Here is a 23271-nt window from a genome sequence, read left to right as displayed (position 1 = left end):
GGCTTGGTCTGACTTGGGTTTTAGCAGGGCCACCCTGACTCAGAAACAGAGAAGAGATTGAGGGGAGAGAGTGGAAGTGGGGGGACCAGTAAGGAGGCTGTGGTAGGAATCCAGGCAAAAGGGAGGCAGTGGCAGTGGGATGCAGAGTGGGCAGGACACCAGGAGGGCCAGCAGGCATGGTGTGGGGTGTGAGAGAAGGGGCGCATGATGGTGAGTCCCAGGTTTTGGGGCTGAGCAACTGAAAGTGGGTGTTCCTATCAACCAAGATGGGGGAGACACAAGCGAGCAGTTTGAGAAAGACAAGGAGCTGAATTTCAGACAGCATAGAGCCTTTCCCATCTCTAAGCCTCAGTTTCCTTACCTGTAGAATGGGGGTGACAATGGCACCTGCCTCAAGTGCTGGCTGTGAAGATTAACTGACATAACACATCAAGAAAGCACTAGGCATAGTGCCTGGCACATAGCAAGCACTCAGTAGATATTAGTTACTCTTACTAATGATAAGATCAGCAGGTGATAGACAATGTAAGTAAATTATACTTTTGCTCCAGGATGAGAGGTGGGAGTAAAATTAAACAATTAAGAATTCTCAGGTTTGGGCCAGCCTGGTGGTGCAGTGGTTAAGTTCGCATGTTCTGCTTCGGCTGCCCGGAGTTCGCCTGTTTGGATCCTGGGTGTGGACATGGCACCGCTTGGCAAGCCATGCTGGGGTAGGCATCCACATAGAAAGTAGAGGAAGATGGGTATGGATGTTAGCTCAGGGCCAGTCTTCCTCAGCAAAAAGAGGAGGATTGGTGGCAGATGTTAGTTCAGGGCTAATCTTCCTCAAAAAAAAAAAAAAAGAAAGAAAGAATTCTCAGGTTTAAAATACCCTACCTTCCTTTTCTTCCTTCTTCCCTCCCAGTTCACCTATCAGCCCCAAACTGGCTCAAAGGAATGATAAGGGGTGAAGAGCTATGCGGCGGGGAGAACAAGACCTCACTTCCTGTTCCACATGCGGCCCCAAAACATCGGGGATGCTTTAAAGCAGGGTTTCTCAACCTTGACACTATTGACATCTTGGACCGGATGATCCTTTGCGGTGTGGACTGTCCTGCAGTGTAGGATGTTTAGCAGCATCCCTGGGCTCTACCCAGTAGATGCCAGTAGCACCTCCCCCTTGGTTGTGACAGCCAAGAATGTCTCCAGATGTTGCCATGTGTCCCCTGGGGGGCAAAGTCACCCGATTAACGCTGCTTTAAAGAAACAGCTGACACATAGTCTGGCTTACTATTGGCCAGGTGCTATTCGTAACCATTCACGTATATGAATCATTCAGTCTTCACAGCAAACATCCCTAAAAGGTTTTACAAATGAGGACATGGAAACACAGAGAGGTAAGGTGCTCAGCCAGCTAGTCCATCCTACTCTGTACTGGGGCAGGATTTGAACCCAGATTGTCCGGGCTCTTACCCCGATGCTATACTGCTCTCCAATATACAAGTAAATGGATAAAAGTGCGCTCAGAGCCAGGCAGAGGCAGGGAGGCCTGAGGCCTGATCTGCGGTCCCACACTGGGCAGCACCTCACGTCCTCCAGCAACATCAGAACTGGAGCACCAGGGAGAATTTCCACAAGCTCCACTCTCAGTAAGTAAACTGCAACCTCCTAGACGCTAGGGCCTCATGAGCAACCACCTTCATTAATAAATCCCGCCTCTCAGTCCAGAGCCAGGCTCGGCATTCTTGAACCACGATCCACCAGCAGGAGCAAGACAGGTCTAGTGACGGCTGTGCGAGCCAGGGAGTTTGCAAGACGGGCGCCATTCTTAGGGGATGAGCCTGGGATAAGGAATTTGTCCTGAGGTCACCAACCCAAATTCAAACCTGATTCAAAGCTCCTTCCTGCTCTGTGAAGCCAGGTGACATTGCAGAACAACAAGGATAATTGTTGTTGTTGCTAGAGCATTTTCTAAGGGCCAGGGACAACATCAGTCATGGTCAGCATATTGTCTCATTTGAATCCTCACAATAAGCCTGCAAAGTAGGAATTATTTCCATTTTATGATGAGACAACTGAGGCTCAGAGAAGGTAAGTAACCTGCTCAAGGCCACGGAGCTAATACGTGACATAGCCTGGATTTGAAGTCGTGCTTTCTCTCCATCCTATTAGCTCCTTCTGGCTCAGAAGCTGATAGAAGCATTAGACATTTTAACTAAAATTAAAATGAAAATCCTCTTTATAGGAAAAAAGAAAGCTAGAGACCCAAACTACTGTCAATCAGAAAGTAAGATAAGGCAGCGTAACAACTAAATACAGTGAATGGTCCTTGATGGGATCCGGGGAGGAGAGAGGGGAAGGAGTCAGGCCATTACTGGGCAATTAGAGAGAATCTAATAGGGAGATAACAGTATCCCATCCGTGTTGTATGTGTTGATTGTGATGATTATGTCATGGTTATGTCGGAAAACATCCTGGTTCTTAAAAGATACAGGCTGAAGTATTTGAGGGTGAAATGTCTCAATGCTTGCAACTTACTCTCAAATGGTTCAGGAAAAAAAGTGTGTGTGTGTCTACGTGTGTATGTGTGTGCACGCGCATGCACAGAGAGAGAGAATGCATGAGCAAATACAGCAAAATGTTAACATTGGTGAATCGAGGTGAAGGCTTAGTGGTGTTCACTGTACTATTACTCTTCTGTAGATTTGAAATAAAATTTAAAAGTTGAGAAAACATTAAAAAGTCACTGGGAAATGGGGATGGAGAGAGGCCTGCAGGTGCTCTCCAAAGGCCCCCCAACACGTGTGGAATTGTCTGTAACCCATCCTGATTGCCCCACATCAGCCAGCGCCGGCCCTCTTTGAGCGAGGAGCAGCTATGAAGCCAGAATACAGACAGGCCCTCCTCCTCTCTGGCCACAGGTCTGCTGGCACAGGAGTGATCCTGGAACTCTCAACAATTACCCTCTGAACACCCCCTAGCTCAGAGCTGCCACATGCCCCTTCGAAGCAGTGCAGCACATTTTGTTCCAGGTATGAACCACTCGGATGAAGGCCCTTCAGTGAAGGTTCTCACAGCATTAAAATCAAACCCACCTGACCTGATTCAAAACAGCCCAACAACCAGAGTGCGGCTGCTCTGCCCAGCTGTCCTGATGACCAAAGGACAGGCATCAACACAGAAAACTGCAGTCAGGCTGGGAAGGGGGCGCCTGGAAGCACCAGGAGGGCCTCGGGGGTGCATCCTCCTTTCTGTGGTGTGACTCCCCCTCAGAGCAAGCCCCGCAGGGCACTCTTGCACATGGCACCTGCAGGCATGTCACAGAAACCAAAGGGCTCCAGGACAGGCACAGACGTGCCCAGAGCCAGCTCCCTCAGGACCTGCACACTGGATAGGAAGCAAGAAGAAAGGGCTCCCTCCACTGAGATCTCGTGCAGGGGCAGGTGGTCAGATCAGCTGTCCACCGCATTCCCTGCACAGCGGTGGTTCTCAATTGGTGGTATCTCGCAATGTCTGGAGACATTTTAGATTGTCATAACTGGGAGGATGCTACTGGGTAGGGGCCAGGGATGTTGCTAAACATCCTATGATACACAGAACAGACTCCACAACAAGGAGTCGTCTGGCTCCCATGTCCATAGCACCGAAGGTGAGGGTCGCCTCAGAGTTACCAGTTGCACCAGGCTCCTTCAACACCTCTGGGCCTTTGCATCTGCTGTTCCCTCAGCCTAGAATTCCCTTCTCTCCTTACTGTTCACTGTTCTATTGTTACCTTCTCTCTTGAAGCCTGTGTTTGCACACCCGCCCAAATGTCCCCCAATCACAGCACTGCCCCAACACTGCACCTGGGTGTCTGTGTGATGTTTCCACCTCCAAACTGGAAGCTCTCAGAGGGCAGGCCCCAGGGTGGCTGTAGGGCCCTCATAGGCCCCAGGAAGCCTTATTCTCAGAGACATATTAAAATGGACCCACATCTCTCATTAAGTAGAATTCTCATAGAACTCATAAGCATAGAGAGAGGTGATATAGTTTTTTCACGACTCCAATATTTTTGTGGACCCTCAAAAAGCTCGTAGGTCATAGGCTCTGTGCTGAAGAATCTGGATGGATAAAGCAGCGCTGCCCGTCACATCTGGTGCTCCATAAAGGGTTAAGTGAATGAACAGGTTTGAGGAGCCTGTGTTAGATTCATTTGGGAACCACGAAGGAAGCCCCCAGCCCCAGAATGTCCTCCCCTCAGGGAATCTAAGACAAGGAATGGAAGGAGTCTGAATGTATACATTATATAATGTTGATGTAACTGGATTGGTATAAGGCATCTATTTAGAACTTCTGGTTAAAAAAATTTATCCTGTGATTTTGGCCTGATTGGTTACCCAGATCTCGCTGTCTCTTCAAGTCCCAAAAGGGGTGAAACCCACCTTTTCACAGCTAAGAAAGAGTACCTGGCAGGCCTGCTCTGCCAGCCTCTTGCGGTTCAGGAACAATGCAAACAGGAAGGGAACGTGGAGCCGGAGGAAGTTTCCCCGGCTGCATGGGGACACTCCCCATCCTGGGCTGTTGTCAGCTCTGTAGTTCTGACCACGGGACACGCAGGTGGTGGTTTTATCTCCACCGGGTAGGGGAACAAGGACAGAAGGAAAGAAAGGCATCTTTTGACCTAATTTAAAAAAGAGATTATTTTTCCTTCCCAGAGAACAGCTGGAACCCTGAAACCCAGCCAAGCCAGAGCCTGAGACCTGAAATCAGGAACCAGCCCCTACAGAATCCCGCTCCGGATCTTCCTCTGATTCAGTCTAACTCGTGACCTTCGGCCTCTGGCAGGTTGCAGGGGTGTGGGTGATGCAGACTCCAGAGCCCTTGACTATTTATAAGTGGATGTAAAGGCTGGAACTCTCAGCTGTCAAGTGGGTGCAAGCACCCCCCGACTCCTGGTCTCCCAGGCTGGACGACCTTCACCTGAGCACCCGGCACTGTCAAGAGCCCACCTGAGCAAGCTGGTGGCAGAAGGACCCTTCTTCTCTCCTGTGACTTAGATCAACATCTGAGATGCCTCCAGCAGGCTGACGACGCCCCTACCCCCACCAATGGAAAACTCAACTTGCATTGCTGGTCAGTTTTCTTAGGAACAGAACTGAAGTCAACTTCAGGCTGGAAGGACCAGTTCCAAGCCTAATAATCCCAGGGAAGGAGCCTGGCCAGGAGGTTCCACAGACCTTGGGTCACCTCCAGAGAAGGAGGCCAGAATGGAAATTTCAACCCATGGAAGCTCCATCAACCCCACTGCCACAGCTATGTCAACTCTTGCAGGGTCACCATTTAAAATTTTAATTAAATTGGGAAATTTAAAAGTTGTTTTTAAAGAGAAAGGGGGAAAACTGACACAGTGCTATTTATTTTTCAGGAGCTGCACAAGGTCCCTTCACTCAGAGCCATATGGATATGTTCATGCCACCCTCACTCTTGCAGGGACAAGCCTTGCTCTCAGAGGCAGGCCCAAGCAGGGCCCGGCCCAGCCCTCCCAGTGCCCAGCAGAGGTTGGCCTGCTCAAGAATCACCTCCCTCTCCAGCTCTTCTCCCTTTGCCCCACTCTCCCTCCATCCCTTCCTCATCAGAGTCTCCTATAACTGGTTTGAATAAATAAGTGTTCTGAACACGGTTCACTGCATCCCTTCAGAATCCTAGGACCAGGAAGGCCTACAGCTTCCTGTTAGAGAATTAAGTCGTTAAACTAAGTGGGTCACCTGCAGGGTGAGGGCTCACTCCCTCAGTTGTACCCCTACAGGTGGCAGGCTGGCAGCCTCTTGGCCTCCAGAGCCAGTCCCCTCCTCATTGCCCAGCTCTGGGGATGTCTATCCTCAGGATCTAGCTGAGAGGCTCTGGGCGTGGGCTCCTTGGTGAAACTTCTTTCTCTAGACTCTCTCTTTTTTTGTGTGTGAGGAAGATTGGCCCTGAGCTAACACCCGTTGCCAATCTTCCTTTTTTTTTTCACTTGAGGGAGATTGTCCCTGAGCTAACATCTGTGCCAATCTCTCTCTATTTTGTATGTGTGGGACACCTCCACAGCATGGCTTCATGAACGGTGTGTAGGTCTGCGCCCGGGATCTGAACCTGCAAACCCTGGGCCACCGAAGCAGAGAGTGCAAACTTAACCACTATGCCACCAGGCAGGGCCTTCCTCTAAACTCTGAAGAAGTTTTAGGGTTACTGCCTCCTCTTTCCTATAGGCTTTTGGCATACAGGTATGTGCTAATTTGCAAAAAATATAGGTATGTTTGTTTACCTTGAAAAAACATCCATACCACTGCTACAAACTGCAAAGATTCATCACAGGACACATCACATAAGCCACATTCTTTCTTTCTTTGGATAACTGCTTCTGCCCTATGACACAGGCGGTGCCCTCCCCTCTCCTTTCTCTCCAGCTACCTCTGAACAAAAAATAATCCAAGGAAGGAAGAAATCTCCCCCTAAGAGGCTGCTGAAGATTCGGTTTCCTTCCTTCCTCAATGTTTAACAAACTGATAATCAAAATCAAAAATATGTTAAACAAAGACAACTCCAGAATCTACATGCGTTTATTCTATTAACTCGCTGGGTGAATCAGCACGAAGACAAGAACTCCTGATGGGTCACAGAACTTGTCCACCCTGAAGGCAAGGACCGTGGTGGCTGGAGGTAAGGTGAGGGATGATCAGAGAAAATATACACACTCTGAGGAAACAGGGAAACACAGAACCTAAGACAGCAGGAATCTACCCACAGTCACCCAGAGAGTTTGCTCAGGGCCGGGGCCACCCTGGAAAAGCCCAGAAGAGTGGACAGAAATGGAGTGGAGGCCACAGGAGCCCATGTGAGGGCTCTAAGAAAGAAACTGTCCCCATTCCCAATGGGTGTAGGCATAAACACCCAGACTAGGCACACCCAGATAATCCAGTTCAGGAGCCAAATCCCCATCATCGTTTGTAACGACATCTCCCATTCCCAAAGCCACGAAACCATTAGTCACCAAGCCACGGAAAGGGAGCAGAAGCTCCTGGCAAAACTGGCCCGTTAGCGCTCCCCTGGCAAAAAGACTCCTGATTTTACAGGCCAGCTATTCACCCAAGACTGTCACATTTCATAAAATGAAACCCAGGAGTCTTTTACAAGCCCACAGCCACAGAATGCAAGCAGACTGACCTCTCGCAAAAACTCTCAGCTGAGAGGAAAAAGCTTATATCCAGGTTCTCTGAGAGGGAGGTTAATTACACTACATATTAGTTTGATGATACTGCTGAGCATTAAGACTTTGTTTAAATCTCAGAGAACTAAACTTCCTTGCATATTTACTTGGAGCACGTAACAAAACTAAACAAAAATACAGGCTCCAATGCACACCAGTTCTTACCTGCTTCTAGAAAAGTCATGGAAGTCTGCCAGAAAGATACTTGGTCATAAAAACTTCCAAGTCCAAAAAGGAATAACTCATCCAAAAAAATAAGTTTCTAAGGGAAAGGGAAACAGATGACTGCACGCTGTAACGGAAGGGGAAAGAAACCAGAAATCCAGGACAAAACCCAGGAGGGCCAGGCAAAGCCAAGGGGACCGCAACCAAAATAAATTCCAGATGCAACAAAGTTAGATTTTTTTCTCCTCACCTTTTTATTTTGAAAAATTTCAAAGCCTCAGGAAACCTGACAGAATAGTACAAGGAACATCCCAATATCCGGCCCCTAGAGTCACAATTGGTACTATTTTGCCACATTTGTCTCCAGCTTCTCCATGTTGTGGGTGTAAGGGGGTTTGTATGCTGCTTTTTTTCCTGAGCCATTTGAAAGTAAGCTGCAGATATCACGATCCTTTGCTAAATGTCTCACCACGTTTCCTCGGAGGCCATTCTCCTACATAATCACCACACTATTCTCACCCGAGGAAGTCAATGTTGACACAGCAGTGTACTCTGAGGTATAGCCCATATCCAAATTTACGCAACCCTCCGTCCCTCACTTTGGCCTTTACTGGTTTTTAACCCAGGATCCAATCGAGGATCTTAACTGCCTTTGGTTCCCGTGCTCCTCTGCCTCCTTTGCCTAGAATGGTTCACCAGCTCTCCTTTGTTTACCACGACATCAACAATTATAGAGTCCAGGACCAATGTCCTTAGCATGTGCCACGATCTGGAATTTTCCAGTTGTTCCTTAGAATTAGAGGAGTTAAACATTTTGGCAAGAAACACTGACATTGTCAACGTCCCCCTGGAGGCAAACAATGCCAGTTCACGCCATTTCCAGTGATGCCAGGTTTGAATCCTTGGTTATGGAGCAAAGTCTTCAATGTATAAAATAGAGAGTCAGTATATCAGAAGAAAACACAGGAAAACAGTAGGAGAAGAAAATAATATGAAACAAAACCTAGAAGTTAGAAAAGATTTAAAAGTCTGATTATATAAAAATCAAAACTCTCTGCAAGGAAAAAACAATATAATCAAAAGAACAATGACAAATTGTGGAAATATGTGTAACATATATCACAGCCATAGGACAAACTTCTTTAATATATAAAGAAAATCTGTAGATCAATAAGAAAAAGACTGCCAACCCAAGAAAGAAATGGGTAAACAATATAATAGATTGTTCATAAATGGCTCTTAAAGATATGAAATGATGTTCTATTTCCTCATAAGGAAAATGCAAATTAAAATTATAACAATACACCACTTCTCACCTATCAGATTAGCAATAATCAAAAAGTTTGATGACTTCTGCCAAGGTATGGGGGAAACAGGTTTTCTCACACAATTTTAGTGGGCACATAAAATGCTACTATCTCCACAGAGGGCAATTTGGCAGTACTAAAAATTTAAACAGATGTACCCATTGCTTCAGCGATTCCACCTGTAGGAATTTATCCTATAGATACACTTACACAAATGCACAAAAATATATGTAGAAGAATATTCTTTGTTAAAGTAATAAAAGACAGAAAACTTAAATGCTCACCAATAGGGGACTAGTTTAAAAAAAGTTAAAATATGACCAACTAAAAGAATGCCATGGGGGCCGGCCCCATGGCCGAGTGGTTAAGTTTGCGCCCTCTGCTTCGGTGGCCCAGGGTTTCGCCAGTTCGAATCCTGGGTGCGCACATGGCACCACTCATCAAGCCATGCTGAGGTGGCATCCCACATGCCACAACTAGAAGGACCTGCAACTAAAATACACAACTATGTACTGGGGGGCTTTTGGAGAAAAAGGAAAAATAAAAAATAAAATCTTTCAAAGAACGCCATGGAACCATTAAAATGAGTGAGGTAGTTCTAAATGACCTTAGACAAGTAATTTAACCTCTCTGTGCCTCAGTTTACTCATCTGCAAACTGTAGACAGTCTCCTATTGGTGAGCATTTAAGTTTTCTGTCTTTTATTACTTTAACAAGGAATATTCTTCCACACATATTTCCGTGCATTTGTGGAAGTGTTTCTATAGGATAAATTTATCTACAGGATAAATTGCTCTAGCAATTCAGCAGAAGTAACAGTACTTAGTTCATAGGGTTGTTGTGAGGAGTAAATGACTTAACAGAAACACTTTCAATAATACCCAGCACCCAGGAAGTGCTCAAGAAGTATTAGCCCAGTAACGAGGATGGTGATATGGAGGTATGGAACGAGTTCCAGTATTTATTGTGAGGTGAAAAAAGTAAGGTGCAGAACACTGTGTATTACAATGTGAAAAAACAATAGTGCATGTCAGGCACATGTGTGGTCACATGTGTGCATCATGCACCTGTACGTGTGTAGAATGTCTCTGGTTAAAGGCGCACAAGATGTTGGCTAACAGTGGTCTCTTTTGGGGCTGAGAATGCAGGGAGGGAGGAAGACTTGGTTTTCACCACAGCCTTTGAATTCTGTACTATGAATAAATTACCTACCCCCCGAAAAAGAAGAATATATGTTCAAAGGAAGTGGAATGGAGTCAGAAGATGAGAATAAAAGAAAGATCTTTCTCTGGGTGGTCCAGCCAGTCCAGTGCAGTGTCTGAGGTTAAGCCTTCAAACTCCGCCATTGTCGCTCACAGGCCTAAGAAACCTTCTCTTCCCAGGAGATGGGAAGTGAGGGCTGGCAGCCAAGGCCTAGAGCAAGTGTGAGGTGATGGGCACATGCTGCCTCCCAGGTGGCAGAGGCAGCTTCACCCCAGGAGGGAGGAAGGACTCTGCACTTGTTCCCGGCAACTCTGCTCCACTGTGTCCCACCATGAGCTCCGGAAGGCTGCTCAGTGCGGCAAGGCAGAGCCAGACCCTGGAGGGACCCCCCACAGCCAGCCTGCATGCCTGTAAGCCCCACCATGTCCTCCTAAAAATCGCCGGCACCCCATCTTCCCGCAACTCCAGCAATCAGCTGGAGGAATGCCATGTGCCCATGAGGCCACGGGGCAGTGCCAACAGCGGAGATGGACACGGGGGCGGAGGGTACCCCGTGCCTCAGTCGGGAAGCCAAGTGTGGAGCAGTCAGGAACAGCGCTCCTGTCAGGAACAGGTCTGAGATCACAGCCCAGCCAGAGCCGACCTGGACAGTTTCCCCACCACCTTTTGCTCTCTCCTTTGTAACTAGGATTGGATCATTCAGGAACTCAGAACCACCTCTCCACCAGCTTAAAATCCCCAAATCATCTTGGCAGTGCTCACAGCTTCACATATTTAAATTAATCCCCCTCTTCCCCTACACATGAGAAACATAAAATTACAAATGGAAAATCATTCAAATGTCCTCTACCTAGAGAGAATAGGAGAAATTGAGAGAGTCCAAATCACGTTTTAGCTTATATTCCTACAGCAGAAAACCATTCTTCGAGGACGAATTCTTCAGGATGGTCTGTCGGAAGCCAAGGCTGCCTGGGGCAGGAGGCTGCGAGGCCTCGGTCTGGGCAGTGAGGTCAAGGCTAACCCTTCTCCTTGGAAACTGGGTCTCTGGTTTGCCTGGTGACTTAGCAGGAAGAACAAGGGTGGAGCCCACATTGTGAGAGGTGTTTGAATCCACAGGGACCCTTATCCCTCCAGGAAGCCCCGCCTGCAGAATCCAGGACTGTGGAATGACAAGGCGGTAACTTCATCTGTGTCAGGGTTGTTATTCAGTTCAGGGACTCGGACCACAGGATTCCAGCAGCAGGAAACATGTGGGCTGGATACTCAGGAGATACTCAGGCCTGAAAAGACCTTAATTGGAGCTGGTCTCCAAAAGCCTCCCACCCAGCTCTCCCTGTGGGAGAGGATATGGAAGTGGGTCACGTTCTCCCAGCTGAACTGGCGTCACTGTGGGCTCCAACCACACTTGAGGAAGCCCAGAGGCACTGAGTGACCTGGTCTTCTTGCAGAGCCAGCTATTTCCTCCTGATCAGATGCAGAATGATTCTTGTGCTCCCAGACTGAAGGGGCAGCTGATTAGCCAGGAAGGCTATACACAGTGACATGTCAGGGGTTGAGTGAAAGGAACATCACCCAGGAGTACACCACGCTGTCCTGGCACCCTCCTCACACTCCGAGTGCAGGCGGACACCTCTGCCAGCCCTTCGCCCTCTCCACCCCAGCCCTGGCTGGAGGGAGAGAGGAAGAACACTGCGTGCTTTCACAGGAACTGCTGGGCCTCCCTGACCTCGCTCTTTGAAGGGATCCAGAGGCAGGTGCTGGGCAGACTTGGCAAAGAAAGAACCCTCTCCCACCCCACACTGCAAATATTGATCCTAAATGGGGGCTCGAGGACACAGGTGTCCACAGGCATCAGTTCCTTCAGGAACCCTGCAGGCATGCCGGAGAGCACCGAGCAGCTAGCCCCACAGCCCACCTGCCTCCATATGTCTGCTTTCCAAAGTTGGCAGAGGGAGACCTGCCAGGCAGGGAGAGAATTCTGGAGAGACAATCTGTGGCAGTCATTTCATCAGAAAGGCATGGGATTGGTGGCATAACTTGAAAAAATTTTGCAAAGAGTCCACCGTGATCATTCTTCCCGGAATTGAACCCAAGTAACAAAGGGTTAAGGCTTTGTGGAAACAGAGCTCTTACTAAGTTCTTACTAACCATGGCTGCCAAGGTGCTAACTGTTTCTAAAGATGCCCACACAAAGTGCAGCTTTTGTTAAGTGTGACACGGAAGGGCTCTAATCTATTAACTCTTCCCGTGCTCTTCTGGGAAGCCAAACACAGCCCTCCAGCTTAATGCCCACCCAGGGCAGGTACACTGAATACAATTACACCCACCCAGTTACATCCTGACTCTTCCCCCTGAGAGTTCACAACACTCAGCAACACGTTCTTTCTTTATTCACACGACTCCAACTAGATCATAAGCCATTTGGCCGAGACTATAAGGAAGAACTATTTTTATCCTGCTCACTACAGTATTCCCTGCCCACCATGGGGCCCAGATCATTATAAAAGCTCAGTAAATATTTATTAATTGAATCAATGAATCATTAGAAGGAAGGAGGCATGGAAGGAAGGATGAATGGAAAATAGCCATCACTTCTTGGTATCTGTGTTCCTGGCTTATACTTAAAGACATTACAGCCAGGATTAGAAACCAAGCCCTTTAAGGCCCTTCTGAGGCCCTGCCATCAGAGGTCCTCTTCATGCTATGATGCACAGTATACACACCTGCTTACAGAAGCTTACACAGTACAACACGGCCATGGAAAACGGAGAGGCATCCATGAGCCTTGCTCCTCAAGAAACTTCAAAAGCTGGAAAACGAAGTTTTGGTCCAGCTATGCCCACCACTGAAGGACACCTCTCCCTCTGTGGACTGTTGTCTTCCCTTTTTAACAAGGCCTCGTGGAGGATCAGAGCATAATAGGTCTTTAACAACCGAGTATAACAGCAGTTGGTGCTCAGCACCCTTTCATAAAAGAAGTTCAAAAGCACTTTGGCTCTAACATCATAATGCCCCCGGGAGCTATGATGGCACAAGTATCATTATCCCCATTTATAGTTGGGGAAAGTAAGGCAAAGGGAGGGTAATTAGCCTGCCCAAGGTGGGATGAGACAGGGAAAGGGCGTAGGATTCAAACTCTGCAGCAGCCAGTGAACCGACTTTGGCCACCCTAACAATATCGCCCACACTGGGCTTAAGGGAGATTCCTTTCTTCTCTATTGTTTCTGCTGAGAAGCAGTGCTTAATATGGTGCTCAGAGCTGTGCTTGGGAGCCATACTGCCTGGGTTTCAATCCTGACACTGTTTTGGATATGCCTGATTTCAAACAAGTTACTTAACTTTTCCAGGCCTCAACTTCTTAACATGTAAAATGGCAATAATGGTACATATCTCAGAAACAACGGTGAGGATTAAATGAGACGATATATGTAAAATGCCATTATCATTCATTTTCTCGTTTTCTAAATGAGCGCATATCACTCTCATGATTAAAAAAAAAACACAATTACATGAGAAAAGGGTTGCATCCACTTCGGGTTTAGTTTTTACAAGGCTACAGATGACATATGACTAACAGGGACCTTGGATTCCGCCAGCAAAATGCCCCAGGACCTTGAAAGTGACTTGCAACACAAAAGTTGTATTTGATTTCCACTAACTTGTCTTGCCCTGTCGAGTTAGCTGAGCAAGTGGCATCATGGCCACTAAGTGCCAAGGGGATGCCTAAGTGAGGATTTGAGAAGCCAGCCAACTGCACCCAGTCTGAAGAGGCCAGCTCTGGATTCCTGGAGAGCTGAACCCCTGGGTTTGAAATGCCCTTTCTCTGAGTGCTCTGCTGAGCCTCCCAACTCTGCTCAGCTCAGACCAAAGAGAGCCAATGCTTTCTAGGTGCCACCGTGTTCCTGATCACACAGGAGGTGTTCAGAGGTGACGGTGTGGCCTGACTCTCTATAGAGAGCTTGGTAATAACTCAGCAGGAGAGTGGAAGACAAGTAAGGGTGGAGTGGGAGAGAAGCTGCCCAGTCAATCCTGGCATACTCCCAACAAGGACACTGTGACATATATGTGTGTGGGCGTCCTTGACGCACATATGAAGAACAGCAGAACTCCAAGGTTACTTCAGAGTCACTGCCAAGATTTAATACACACAGAGAGGAGCAGAGAACATAGGACATGCCACTGTACAGGACAAGATGCTAAGAGCTGGCAACGCTTATTCATTCAAGAAACATTTACTGATTACCGACATACTCAGGGGGAAAAGAAGGCTCAATGGAATCTACAGGACACACAGACACACATGCCTGGACCTTCGTTAATTTAGCTGATGGCTCCCACGTCTCCTGGGTACCCAGGACAGAGAAATGAGGAACCTAATGGGAAGAGGTCAACACTGCTGGCCTCCAAAAGCCTTCCCAGGACAAGGAGAGCCCACTTACCGCTCTTCCCAGCATCCTGCTCTTTCTCCTCGGAGGGACCCCCAGGAAAAGCTCCGTGCAGTGACTTCCCACTGTTTAGAGTTGAAGAGTAAAATCCAAACCCCTCACTGTGGCCACAGATCCAGCCCCTGCCACCTGTTTGCTCACCTCACCCCGGCCCCACTGAGCTTATTGCTCTTGCTCCTGCTGTCCTCCCCGCCCATCATCCAGGTCTCCCTTCAGAAGTTACCTCCTCAGAGCTAGCCAAAGCTATCACCCTAACCCTCATCCCAGTCAGTCTCCACCTCATTGCCCTGTTTTATTCTCTGTATTCCTTCACCATCCTATGTTATTTCCTTCACTTGTTTACTGTCTGTCTCTCCCACTAAAATATAAACTTGATTAGACCATGCATCTTGGTGATTTTGTTCTTGGCTATATTCCCAGCACCTACAACAGTGCCTGGCACGGAGTAGGTGCTTAATAAGTCATTCAGTTTAACAAAATATTTATTGTGTGCCTACAAAGTTTAGGCACTGGACTATAACATGAGACCAAAAAAAAAAGAGACAAAATCTCTGCCCTCAAAGAGCTTAAACACTGGTGAGGAATAAGAAGCAGATAAATAAATAACAATGAAATAACAGCTACTACTTCAACCAAGCACGTACTAAGTGCTCAGTGCTCTTCTAAGCATCTGATAGGTATTACTTAATTTAATCCTCCCAAGAACTGAGGCATGGAGAGGTTAAGTTACTTGCTGAAGGTCACGCAGCTCCTAATGGCAGAACTCAGATCCAAACCCAAATAGTCTCGGTACAAAGTCCATGCTCTGATTAAGAGCTACGCTTCATATTTGCTGAGTGTTGAATAACTCCTCGGTCAGCACCCTCAGCAGCTGTTCCCTGGAGGCAGGGCTGGAGAGAGCGCAGACCCATCAAGGAAGGGCTGCCCTGCTCTGTGAGCTCAGGGAGACAGACTGCCAGGTTTACCACTGTGCTGCACCCTGGATGAGGAATCTGCAAGGAAGCGTGGGCTGATGAAAAGACAGGGACAGGACTCCTGAGTTCTAGTTTTAGGTGCTGTGAGATACCCAGGCAAGTCAACCAATATTTGATGAGTTTACTTTTTGCGCAGGACACTGATCTAGATGCTGTGAGGGATGCAAAGATGAATCGATCCAACGGACACTCTGGCCTCAGAAAGCTTAGAGTCATGCACATACACATGGAGCTGAAATAAAGGTAGATTGTGGCAGGTGCCATAAGAAAATGTACAAACTGCTATGGGATTTCAAAAGAGTTACTCAGCCTTTAGGGGCCACAGGTGCCCAACCATAAAAGGGGGGCTGGCCCACATAGCCCCCAAGATCCTCTAGCTCTGATATGTTCTGACAGCACAGATTTGCAGCAGCACGGCAATCACGTTTTATTCCGGTTAATGGTTCAAGTTCACGGCCACTGAGTTGTGCTCCCACCTACCATGAGAACAGTCCCAATTTCTTTGGGCAACATCTTCCAGCAGAGGCAGGGCAATCACGCAGCCAAGGTGGGAATGAAGCCCAGGGTATTCTGCCTCCTCCACTTCTAACTGGTTTTTAAACCCACGAACCCTCTTCCATGAAGGAGGGGGGTGACCCTTCTGTGAGCACGTTGTCATAACATGGAGACTGCTCCCTATTCACTTCTTCATGTCTGTATCCTAGAGACTAGCACAGCACCCGGCTTACTGAACAAGGTTTGCGAGCTAAGCCTGAGCATAGGCAGGTCTAGAAATTCTGTGCTAGAGATACAAATCTCAGCCGGTGTTCCCCGAAGTTTTGCTTTACAGCTCTCAGCCTCCCTCAGGGGGAGCAGAGTGATTCCACCTCTTCACTTGAACTGCTACCACTTTGGTACCCCAAGCCACCATCATCTCTTGCCTGGCAGCTGCAACAGTCTGTCTACCAACTGGTATCCCTGCTTCTACCTTTGCTCCTTATAATCCAGTCTCTATACAGCAGCCAGAATGGTCTTTTAAAACATAAATCAGATCTTATCACCTCTTGGCTTAAAATCCTCCAATGGCTTCTAACTGCACTTGGAATAAATCAAAACTGGTTCTTCCCACCTTTATAACACTTACCACTACTGAACTTATTTTGTTTGCTTATTTGTTTACTCCCTCCCCTTTAGCACGTCAGCTCCAGGAGGACAGGGACTATGTCTGTCTTCACCACTGAACCCCGATGCATGGAATGGTGCCTGCCACATAGTAAGCTCCCTTCATTGAACAGATAAATCTCCGTCCCATACAGGCAACTTGTATTTACAAGGGCCACTAACCCCACCAGGAAACCATGAATGACACACTGACATTTAACAGCCGCCACCTTTATTTATGATTCAAAGTCCTGCTTTAAATCAGAGGAAACTTGGTATCTCTGGGCACTTTAAGTGAGATCAGTATCACTTAGGGGCTAAAGCCAGGAACTAGAGCCCAGTGGTTGCAGCAGGGAGCTAAAAGCAAAGGCACTTGAGGACAGAACCTCAGGACAAACTCTGACTTGCCTCCAGGTCCCTTACCGACACACCTTGTGCCTCAATTTACCCAGTGGACGGCCAGACACACTTCCCTAAGTTCTGTGAGTGACAGAAGACAAAATAATTAATAGTTATAGCATACTTAGATCCTCAGATAGGAGGTGCTGCAAGCCACACATCTCATTATTCATAAAACTCTTGATGTGCTGCCAACACAGGCCTCCTCGGCCTTCCCAGGGGCTAGCCTGACAGCAGGTACTGCTCAGACAAGTTCTGCATATAAGAAGTGGGAGGGAGGCATGTGGGGCCTAACAGAGGCTGAGTGTCCAGACCTATGTGTCTCAGTTACCAGGTTCAAGAAAAAGTAAAGTGGCTGGGGTGTAGGTGATGAAAAGGAGGTGAGAAGTGTGGTTTTGGGCTCTGAGCAGTTAATTTTGCAGGCTCACGTATACACGCCGGCCATACAGGTGAGACACGTGCCTACAATGTGTACCTTCCAGGACACTCACAGGGACAGGTGGAATGGGGAGAAGACAGTCCAATCAAACTAGAGGGAGGGAGGGCGGCTCAGTGGCCAGACCATAGCAGCATTTAGTTTGGGGAAATATGGAGGGGCACTATACAGAGGGTCAGGATGCTCAGAGTCGGCGCAGCTGAAGGAAAAAACAACAGGGCACAGGACCTGGAGTGCTGACAGACGGTGACAACCACGTCGACGTGGTGGGGTGAGCTACAGAGTGGGTGGCCCGGACACCTGTGGACGCGACTCCTGGGCGAAGGTGAGGATGGCTGGAGGGTGGTCTGCGACGGGGCCAGGGACGGCGAGTAGCGGGAGGCAGCAGCGGCCAGGCGGGGCGAGGAGGCCCGGCTCAGACCATGGCGCCCCGCCGGGGAACCGGCCGGTGGTCCAAGCATGGTCGGGGGCGCCCTCTGCGGCCCCTCCCCGGGAGACAAAGGGCCGGCGGCTCCCCCGAGCCCTGGTGCGGCGCGGGCCCGGGCTCTGCGGGCGCAGGCCGGCCTCGGCGCTTACCTGGGCCGCCCGACCCGGCCGGGCCGGCGGGGCTGCGGGTCCGTGCGCGGCGCGCGGCGGCCTGTTCCGGGGCGCGCTCAGCCCGAGCAGCCGCGGCGGCAGCAGCAGCAGCAGCAGCAGCAGCGGGAGCGGCCGCCTCAGCCTCCGCCTCCCGCTCCGTGAGTCACCGCGGCGGGGAGGGAGGGAGGCGCCAGGCCGCCGAAGGAGGGACCGGCGGAGGGGGCGGCATCTGGCTCCGCACAGGCGGCGGAGGCGCGGCCACGGCAACGCCCCGGAGTAGGGGGGCTGTGGAGGGCAGGGAGCCGGGGCGGGGATCGAGGGCGGGGCGGGGCCCGGGGCGCGCGGGGACTCTCATTGGTTAAATCGGCCCACGGGGCGGGGCAGCCAGCTGCCTGGAGGGTGCTGCGGTGGTGCGGGGTCGCTCATTGGGCACTTCGGGAGGGGGCGGGGCCATGGGTCGGGGGCGGGGCCACAGGGTGGGCGGGTGGAACAGGGTTGCAGGCAGTGGCCGAGCCGATCTCAGAGCGAAGGGGTGGAGCGGGGCCAGGGGCGGGGGCTCGGAGGAGGAGGCGGCCTGAGGGCGGAGCCCGGGTTAAGGATGGAGCTGGCGCTGCGGTAAAGCGACTCTGCCTGTCCCTAGCTGCTCCACGAGCACAGTGATCCCGTAAAAATAATGGCCTCTCCCACACATGGGTCTGTGTTTAAAGACGGAAGCGGCCAGACGGGGCGGAATCCTTGGTGAGGCCAGTCTACCCAGGACTTCTGAAAAAATCTGAAATAGACAAGGTTGCAAAACATTTGGAGGCGTGGTCTTCCTGCATGGTGGAGCTGGGAACATTGCTACCTTTGAAGCAGTTAGGCCAGCTCTTGAATTGAGGGCCTGTCTAACCTGGGATCCAGGGGGCCCAGGGATGGGCCTCCGTGGGTCCGTTAAACTTAGAATATCGTGCGTATTGGTAGTGAGATTTTTCTGGGGAGAAAGGGTCCAAGATTAAAATGTTTCTATAGAAAATGTGACTATCTGCTATCAGGCTCGGTCTGGAGAGAGTACAGGGAGAAACAGCCTATTTCAGACAAATTGCGAATTGCTTTGAACACTCACCTTCCCTTTTAAAGAGACGCGGATCTTTAAGTGTGGTCTGATCTTCAACATTTTAACCGTTACATAGTGTGACTCTAACCACAGCCTAGAAGCCCTCCTGCCCTATTTTCTGCAATGTCTTTTCACCCCTCTTCTGTCCCATCCTCTTTCACTCGCCCTACATTTCTTGCCCTTCCCTATGCAAGAAGGATAGGAGCTATTTGTTTTTTACTTTACTGTTTTTATATTCTGTAATGTCCATATTATTCTTTAATAACTGTATATGTTACAATTGAGGAATATTTTAATTTCATCAAAATTCAGGAGATTATGAACTCTTAAAGGCCAGAAATAGGTCTTAATCATGTCTGGATCCCCATTAGTGTCCAGACTACCGTGCCCACAGCAAGAGCTCAACCAATATTTGCCAATACAATGTACCAGCTGGTCCTGCAAGTTTCCCAGAGCACACTAATGCAAAAAACTTACACGTTCGAATTATTTTTATGTAAATATTTATGTTTAAACAAATGAATTAAAAATTGAACAAGTTGCTTGGTATTCAAGACAATGTATAAATTATATTAAAAAAAAGATATATGCTTAAGGATGAAGGTAGGAAAGGAATGCATTACATGAAAACGTGTCAGTGTGAAATAATGGATGCTTTTCCTTTTTTCAAAAAAATATTGTTTTTATAGCTCAAAATTACAATAAGTTCATCAGCACACTCAGTCCCTCAACTATCCTATCAGCTCAGAGTTGGAAAATTCTGCATTTCTAGACAGCAGTATTACTTCAGGCTTAACTCAGGCTCCACCCATCAGAAGCGTCTTAGCATGAAACTGAAAGCTTTAGGAGGTAGGGAACATCAGTTAGCTCTGACAGCTGGGCGCCATCTCTCCCACTTGGGGCACTCCTCCTCCCTACCCTCTACCCCTCAGAGGTGCTGATCAGGCACCAATTACAGTATTCTACCTTTTCTCCTCCACTAAAATAAAAGAACAGGGGAGACATGGGACCCAAGCTGGATCAATCCAAGTGCTGCATTCTCTTGACTGTTGGCTAAGAAATAGGATGTGACTTCAACTGTGCCAATAGGCGTCCTTCCCTGAAACTTTCTGAATTGGAAATGAGGGAAGCTCTCTTTCTTATTGAAGCAAGAGCTATAAGGATGTGACCTCAAAAAATGTTAGCATCTTCCTCCACCCACCACATGGAAAATTCTCAAAGAATGTGGGAATGTTACTAGAGAGAAACGGAGACCAAGATTTGGAGGGAGAGAAGAGGAAAGGGAGGGAGGAGAGAGACCCCTAACATAATGTGTTCCACGGTTTCAGTAGAACTTGCACCAGCTCTGCTCACACCATCTCACACTTAATAGGTCCCCAAATCTGCCTCTCCTCCCGTGTTCCCCACTTTAGGGACTGGCACCACTCCACCCAGTTGCTTACACCAGAAACTTAAAAGATATCCTTGATGGGGGCCGGCCCTGTGGCTGAGTGGTTAAGTTCGCTTTGCACGCTGCACTTCAGAGGCCCAGGGTTTCACTGGTTCCAATCCTGGGCGCCGACATGGCACCGCTCATTAGGCCACGCTGAGGCGGCATCCCACATGCCACAACTAGAAGGACCCACAAGTAAAAATACAAAGCTATGCACTGGGGGGGCTTTGGGGAGAAAAAGGAAAAATAAAATCTTAAAAAAAAAATTAAAAAAAAAAGATATCCTTGACATCACGCTCTCCTTTATCATTCATATCCAGTCCATGTTGTTTCCACCCCCAAACCATATCTTGAATCTCCCCACCTTCTACCATCTCCACCTCTCTGCTCAAGTTTAACCAACCCATCATCAGCTCTCACCTTGACTCCAGCAATAACTTCAAAGTGCTCTCTCATTCAGGCTTTCCCTACCATCCTCAATTCATTGCCCACACAGAAACTAGAGGTATCTTCCTAAAATGTACCAGTGTTGTCACACCTCTACTATGCAATGACTTCTCTCAGTTTTCATGATGACGTTAAAAATCCTTGGCATGGCTACAAGGCCCTGCATAATCTGGCTCCAGCCTGCTCTTGAACCCACCTTTGCTGACTGGGCTGCAGTCACACAGGCCTTCTCCCTATTCCAAGATCACAGGGTACTTGTTTGTGCTTCGGGACTTCAGAAAATGCAGTTCTCTCTGCCTCAATGACTCTTCCCCACTTTTTCCCCCTTCACTTGACTGAATATTTGGTTTTCTTTGGTCTTCTTCAAGGAGACTTTTCTTAACCTATGCTAACCCCAGTCCCAGCATGGCCATAAATCCCAGGAGGGCAAAGAGGTCACTGTGAACTGTTCCCAACTAGCACAGTACCTGGCACATGCAGATGCTCAACAAATACCATTGCATGAATAAATAAATATGTAAATACCTCACCCAGGACTTCCCCTCCCATTGGCCAGCCACTCCTACTTCTCCATCTCCACCCCCAACTCAAATCCTATCAATCCTCTCACTCTTCACTTATTAAATTTATGATTCTATATTTTATCCTTTCAGCTTGGGGAGGGCTCTCTGGGCTCCCAGACATATATGTATCTTTAAATAGTTGCTTTCTGGAGCAAAGAAGTCTCTATCCTCTATACCAAAGGGATAACTATAACAGTAAAATTTTCAGGCCAAGGATGACACAACAGTAGAGCCACAGCAGGCTGCAGGGAAGGAGAGCTATTTTGAAGCAGTTATGGCAACAGTGGTCCTCAAATTTTGCCACATAGGAGGCCTTCCTGCCTTCAAGTTGAGCAGGCACAAGGTGAGAATGGGAGAGAAAGACGAGCCTTTGTACTGAATAAAGAGATTTTTCAGTAAAGAAAAAATAAGAACCAATTCTTTTTGTGTTTTGAGAACCAAATTTAAAAACATTAATAATTTCCAGTAATATAAAAAGTTTAAAAGGTTGTCATTTTCTTGGGTCCCTATGTTTGTCCTCCTGTCTACATTTGGTACAGCTCTAACTTCTCTGAGGACAGACAGTCATAAGGAGGCTAAGTGCAGAGCAGACAGAGGGCCACAGTCCTGCGCCATTCTCCTGTGTTTCGCCTTGGCAAATTACTTGTCATCTAATTTTACTTTGGAGATAATAAGGAATTATTAAACACAATGATGAAAGCATTTTGTAGATCAGTGAATGTACATATTTTGTGTCGTGAGTGGGCTACATGCAGCTGTGAACATCTGGCTGTCTGCCAACCTGTCCCTATAGGTTTCTGCAGCATCTGATGGGTAGATGCTCCCTACATCACAGAACCCTGCTTGTATTGTGCTTGCGAACAGTTTAAAGAAATAAGTATTTATTTCTTTGGCTGAGTGTTTTGATAGACCAACGTGTTTTGTAAGCGTATTTTGTCTGCATAGCCTCAAACATTCTAATCACCTAGTAGAGACAAATCAACATAAAACTTCAACTTGGATCCAAATACTCAGCCTATTAGCCTTTAAGCATAATAGTCTGTTTATCACTTTTTTTTTCCTGCTGATTATCGTCCAATTAAGTATAAACATTACCATCTTTAAAAGCAAATAGTCTCTACTCTCTGAGGATAAATGATAAAACAGCTGTCTTTCCCCCCAGCACATACACATATCAATACATTTCACATCTGTAGATGTTTCAGTGTTAATCAGTGTATTCAGGTGAGACTGAAAAGACCATTCCTGACAAGCAATTCCTTCCTCACCCTACTGAGGTGAAGACTGCCCAGTAGTTTATTGTTGTGAACAAGAAGCGGGGCTTGTTACTATCAAATATTTGTAGCTTTGCTCCTAACCCTTCACCCCTGTAAGAGTAGAAATTTTCAAACCTACCTGAAATGGTAAACCCCCCTGTTTCACATTAATGTATTTAGCTAGGGGTTTTCTTAAATCCTCTGCTGTTTGTAAGACTGAGGTCTGGCTTTGCAGTAATGTGACAGGCACTTGGATTTTGCATTTTGGTCCAGCAGAGATTGCCCAATTTAAATGAACTGCGCAGTTTTGTTTTCTCCACATCGCCCTCCCCTCACTTTCTGCATTACTGTTCTTCCGAGAATTACTTCCCATCAGCAGTATTTGCCCCCAGCTGGTGAATCAGATGGGGCTCTTTTTCATAGTTAATAAACACTAAAGGCTCAGGGCGGCAAATCTACACCCTGGTGGCAGCTAATGAAGAGCCTCACGTGAAAGCTCATGCAAAGGGGACAGGCATGGTGCAAATGTCCTGGGATCCAAGATTACTCACTCTTCTCCCACATGCTGCATAACGGATAGTAATGATTATTAATTATTTAAGCAAAGAACATGAGAGCCAACACAGGCAGC

At 47.9% G+C, this 23271-nt stretch overlaps 1 protein-coding gene across 8 annotated transcripts in view; it reads right to left on the bottom strand.

Annotated features, from left to right (window-relative positions):
• Positions 1–18621, bottom strand: part of CTNNBIP1 (catenin beta interacting protein 1) — a 49493-nt gene extending 30872 nt beyond the window's left edge. For 2 of the 8 annotated variants that reach the window (XM_070610881.1, XM_070610885.1), the window contains exons 1-2: positions 17850–18621; positions 14319–14389 (exon numbers count right to left, since the gene is read on the bottom strand). The gene's annotated coding sequence lies outside the window, so the exon portion shown is untranslated. The remainder of the gene's footprint in view (positions 1–14318; positions 14390–17849) is intronic. The other 6 variants (XM_070610883.1, XM_070610884.1, XM_070610886.1 and 3 more) reach the window with 6 other exon arrangements.
• Positions 18622–23271: the final 4650 nt, after the last annotated feature.

Source organism: Equus przewalskii, chromosome 2, assembly GCF_037783145.1.
Source record: "Equus przewalskii isolate Varuska chromosome 2, EquPr2, whole genome shotgun sequence".
Taxonomy (NCBI): domain Eukaryota; kingdom Metazoa; phylum Chordata; class Mammalia; order Perissodactyla; family Equidae; genus Equus; species Equus przewalskii.
The sequence above is the reverse complement of the archived record's forward strand: the minus strand, read 5'-3'. Positions and strand labels throughout refer to the sequence as shown.